This window comes from Tachyglossus aculeatus, chromosome 1 (assembly GCF_015852505.1).
Source record: "Tachyglossus aculeatus isolate mTacAcu1 chromosome 1, mTacAcu1.pri, whole genome shotgun sequence".
NCBI classification, from domain to species: Eukaryota; Metazoa; Chordata; class Mammalia; order Monotremata; family Tachyglossidae; genus Tachyglossus; species Tachyglossus aculeatus.
Window position 1 is genome coordinate 67,132,431 of NC_052066.1, and position 5,591 is coordinate 67,138,021.

Here is a 5,591-nt window from a genome sequence, read left to right on the forward strand (position 1 = left end):
TATTTTCTTTCCTCTGGACCTCTCTGGGCTGGGCTCCTAGACTCATTTACTCTATTTTTTTACTCTATTTATTTATTTATTTAATTTATTTCTACATATCTATTCTATTTTATTTTGTTAGTATGTTTGGTTTTGTTCTCTGTCTCCCCCTTTTAGACTGTGAGCCCACTGTTGGGTAGGGACTGTCTCTACATGTTGCCAATTTGTACTTCCCAAGCACTTAGTACAGTGCTCTGCACATAGTAAGCGCTCAATAAATACGATTGATGATGATGATGATGATGATTTACTCATTTAGAGAAGCAGCATGGCTCAGTAGGAAAGAGCCCGACCTTTGGAGTCAGGGGTCATGGGTTCAAATCCTGGCTCCGCCAATTGTCAGCTGTGTGACTTCGGGCAAGTCACTTCACTTCTCTGTGCCTCAGTTACCTCATCTGGAAAACGGGGATTAAATCTGTGAGCCCCACGAGGGACAACCTGATCACCTTGTAACCTCCCCAGCGCTTAGAACAGTGGTTTGCACATAGTAAGCGCTTAATAAATGCCATTATTATTATCTGCACTAGACTGTGTCTCTAGATGGTGAGCCCACTGTTGGGTAGGGACCGTCTCTATATGTTGCCAACTTGTACTTCCCAAGCGCTTAGTACAGTGCTCTGCACACAGTAAGCACTCAATAAATACGATTGAGTGAATGAATGAATCTGCAAACGTTCTGATGGGTATCTATAGAGTTTTCTTGGTAAAGATATGGAAGTGGTTGGTCACTGTCTTCTTCCACACAGTCAACTTGAGTCTCCACCCTCGAATCTCTCCCGTGCCACTGCTGCCCGGCGCAGGTGAGTTTTGACTTGTAGCAGATTACCTTCTACTCGTTAGCCACTGCCCAAGCTAGGAAGGGAATGGGTAGGCCTCTGCTTGACTTTCCCTCTCGTATCTGAGACTGGTAGAGGACTAGAAACCCTCCAGGTGCCATCCTGAGAGGGTACTACAAATGTTACCATCACCAATACCACAACAACAGCCACCACCACTGATACTAACAATACCACTGCCCCTGTTACCACCAACATCACACCCACTGCCACGCCTCCACCACTGCCATATGACATATTTACTGTTCTATTTATTTCGTTAATACGTTTTGGTTTTTTGTCTGTCTCCCCCTTCTAGACTGTGAGCCCGCTGTTGGGCAGGGACCGTCCTCTATATGTTGCCAACTTGGACTTGTACTTGGAGAAGCAGCGTGGCTCAGTGGAAAGAGCACGGGCTTTGGAGTCAGAATTCACGGGTTCAAATCCCGGCTCTGCCAATTTTCAGCTGTGTGACATTAGGCAAGTCACTTCACTTCTCTGTGCCTCAGTTACCTCATCTGTAAAATGGGGATTAAGACTGTGAGCCTCCCGTGGGACAATGTGATCACCTTGTAACCTCCCTAGTGCTTAGAACAGTGCTTTGCACATAGTAAGCGCTCGATAAATGCTATCATTATTATTATTATTCCCAAGTGCTTAGTACAGTGCTCTGCACACAGTAAGCGCTCAATAAATACGATCGAATGAATGAATGAATACCCCTCTTCCGTTGCCACCCACCACCCTTCCACCCCTCCCGAAACAGCAGCAAGGCGTAGTGGATAGATGACGGGCCTGAGAGTCACCTGGGTTCTAACCCCGGCTCCGCCACTTGTCTTCTGTGTGGCCTTGGACAAGTCACTTCACTTCTCTGGGCCTCAGTTACCTCATCTGCAAAAAGACTGTGAGTCCCATGCAGGACAGGGACTGTGTCTGACCCGATTTGCTTGTACCCACCCCACAACTTAGTCCAGTGCCTGGCACGTGGTAAGCACTTAACTGATATCACAATAATTATTATTATTATTACCACCACCACTACCACCACAGCTGACAGGCAAGCGGGCCAACAGGCAGGTCAAACGCAGGGGAGGATTTTCACCTCAGCCCATTTGTCTTTATTTGCTTTTTTTCTAAGTCCTCATACCAGAGGCAACAAGACTGGGGTGGTTTCTTGCTGTCTTCCTCCACCGCAGGGACAAACAGAAAGCTAAAGGCAGATAAGCCCCAAACAGAACAGGGACTTCATTCCCCCTGAGGACTAATTCGCTCTTCTTGCTGGAATAGGGTCAGGCAGGCCACGGGGGAGCTGAGGGGGTCAACGAAAGGAAACAAGAGTCATGAGACTAGGGAGCGGAAGGAGGTGAGAGAGGTCACCTTTGGGGTAAGGAGCTAAGGCCATAGGCTATCAAAGGAGATAAAGAAGAGGGATGGGGGGAGAGAGGGGCTTTCAGCAGTCTGAGGAGGGAGAAGGAAGTAGCTCTTAGCCTCTCTAAGCCTGCCTAAGCATGCTGAAGCTAAGGCCTCATTATTTCCCGCTGGCTGAGGGGTGAGGGGGAGCTGAGGCCTTGTGCTTAACCCTCCCATTGCTTGCGGGGGATAGCCCATTTTCGGCCAAGGATTTGAACAGAGTTTGGAGCATCAAACAAAGATTTTCCCTGGGGCATCTCCCTGCCGGAAAGTAGTCACCCATAATAGAGAAGCACTTGATAATGATGATGATGGCATTTATTAAGTGCTTACTATGTGCAAAGCACTGTTCTAAGTGCTGGGGTAGTTACAAGGTAATCAAGTTGTCCCATGGGGGGCTCACAGATTTTATCCCCATTTTCCAGATGAGGCAACTGAGCCACAGAGAAGTGAAGTGACTTGCCCAAAGTCACACAGCTGACAAGTGGCGGAGCTGGGATTTGAACCCATGACCTCTGACTCCAAAGCCCGGGCTCTTTCCACTGAGCCACGCTGCTTCTCTACAATATCACAATTATTGTTATTATCATTACCACCATCACTACCGCCACAGCTGACAGGCAAGTGGGCCAACAGGCAGGTCAAACGTAGGGGAGAAGCATAGAGAAGCAGCGTGGCTCAGTGGAAATAGCACGGGCTTCGGAGACAGAGGTCATGGGTTCACATCCCGACTCTACCAATTGTCAGCTGTGTGACCTTGGGCAAGTCACTTAACTTTTCTGTGTCTCAGTTACCTCATCTGGAAGGATTAAGACTTTGAGCCCCACGTGGGACAACCTTATCTCCTTGTATCCCCCCAGCACTTAGAACAGTGCTTTGCACATAGTAAGCGCTTAACAAATATTATTATAATGATGGCATTTGTTGAGAGTTTACTATGTGCCAAGCACTGTACTAAGCCCTGGAGTACATACAAAGATAATCAAGTCCCACATGGGGCTTACAGTTTAAGTAGGAGGGGGAACAAGTGTTGACTCCCCATTTTGCAGATGAGGGAACAGAGGACCAGAGAATTGAAGTGACTTGCCCAAGGTCACACAGCAGGTAAGTGGCAGAGCCAGGATTAGAACCCAGGTCCTTCGACTCCCAGGCCCCGGGGCTCTTTCCACTAGGCCATGCTGTGAGCCCAAGGGCGAGAGGAGGCAGGGATTTTAGACTGTGAGCCCACTGTTGGGTAGGGACTGTCTTTATATGTTGCCAACTTGTACTTCCCAAGCGCTTAGTACAGTGCTCTGCACACAGTAAGTGCTCAATAAATATGATTGATTGATTGATTGATTTTAGAGGAGATGAAGACTGGGAGGGGACAGGCTTCAAATGTCAGAAAGCCGTTTATCAATCAATCAATCAAGGGTATTTACTGAGTGCTCTCTGTGTGCAGAGCACTGTACTAAGTGCTTGGGAGAGTCAATTTGATAATGATAATGATGGTGATGATGATGCTGATGATGATGACGATGGTATTTGTTAAGCACTTACAACGTACCAGACACTGTACTAAGCTCTGGGGTGGATACAAGCAATCAAGATGGACACAGTCCCTGTCCCTGTGGGGCTCACAGTCATAATCCTCATTTTACAGCTGAGGTAACTGAGGTACAGAGAAGTAGAGTGACTTGCCCAAGGTCACACAGCAGACAAGTGGTGGAGTTGGGATAAGAACCCATGACCTTCCGACTCCCAGAGTCATGTTCTATCCTCTATGTCATGCTGCTTCTCTAATTGAGTCAGTAGCTCCTCTCAGTCCTGAAAGGAAACTCCCAGGACTCTTCAGTGCCCAGGGATGAGCCAGCCTGGCAGCCCACTTCCCAAAGCCGTGGGGGTCCATCACTTATTCATTCAATCATACTTACTGAGCTCTTACTGTGTGCAGAACACTGTACCAAGCTCTTGGTAGAGTACAAAGAACAATGCCCACAACAAACTTACAGTCTAGAGAGTGGGAAACAGGCATTACATAAAATAAATAAATTACAGATATTCATTCATTCAATCCTATTTATTGAGTGCTTACCGTATGCAGAGCACTGTACTAAGCACTTGGGAAAGTAAAATACAGCAATAAATAGTGACATTCCCTGCCCACAATGAGCTTACGGTCTAGACACGGGGAGACAGACATCAGTGCAAATAAATAAAGTGAGGACTGGGGAGCTGGGATGGGGGAAGAACAAATGGAGCAAGTTAGAGTGACATAGAAGGGAGTGGGAGAAAAGGAAAGGGGAGGCTTAGTCAGGGAAGGCCTCCTGGAGGAGATGTGCCTTTAATAAGGCTTTGAATAGGGGGAGAGTAATTGTCTCGCAGAATAGAGGAGGGAGGACATTCCAGGCCAGAGGCAGGATGTGGGCTAGGGATCAGTGGCAAGATAGGAGAGATGGAGGCACAGTAGGAACGTTAGCATTCCAGGAGTGAAGCGTGTGGACTGAGTAATAGAAGGAGCCCATTGTTGGATAGGGACCGTCTCTATATGTTGCTGATTTGTACTTCCCAAGAGCTTAGTACAGTGCTCTGCACACAGTAAGCGCTCAATAAATACGACTGAATGAATGAGAGTAGCAAGGTGAGATGGGAGGGGGCAAGATGATGGTGTGTTTTAAAGTCAACGGTGAGGAGTTTTTGTTTGATACAGAGGCGGATGAGCAACCACTGCAGTTTTTTGGGGAGTGGGGTGACAGGTCCTGAACATTTTTGTAGAAAAATGATGTGGGCAGCAGAGTGCAGTATGGACTGGAGTGGGGAAAGGCAGGATGCTGGGAGGTCAGCCAAGAGGCTGATGCAGTAATCCAGGTGGGATAGGATGAGTGATTGTATCAATGTGGTAACAGTTTGGATGGAGAGAAAAGGGCAGATTGTAGCGATGTTGTGAAGGTGGGACCAACAGAATTTAGTGATGGATTGAGTATGTGGGCTGAATGAAAGAGAGGAGTCAAGGATAACGCCGAGGTCACAGGCTTGTGAGACAGGAAGGTGGTGGTGCCATCTACAGTGATGGGGAAGTTAGGATGAGGACAGGGTTTGGGTGGGAAGATAAGGAGCTCTGTTTTGTACATGTTAAGTTTGAGGTGACGGGAGGACATCCAAGTAGAGATGTCTTGAAGGCAAGAGGAAATGCGAGGCTGAAGAGAGGGAGAGAGATCCAGGGCTGGAGATTTGGGTATCATCCACATAAAGGTGATAGTTGAAGCCATGGGAATGAATGAGTTCTCAGCTCATCGCCCCTTTTCAGTGGGCACCTAGGCAGTCCACTTATCCACAGACCCTTGCTTA

The 5,591-nt window shown here is 47.6% G+C and overlaps 1 non-coding gene across 1 annotated transcript; it reads right to left on the reverse strand.

Moving 5' to 3' along the window:
* Window positions 1-849: 849 nt before the first annotated feature.
* LOC119934447 lies at window positions 850-987 on the reverse strand. The gene has a single exon (XR_005452937.1). It is a non-coding gene; the product is annotated as a small nucleolar RNA SNORA7 (small nucleolar RNA).
* Window positions 988-5,591: the final 4,604 nt, after the last annotated feature.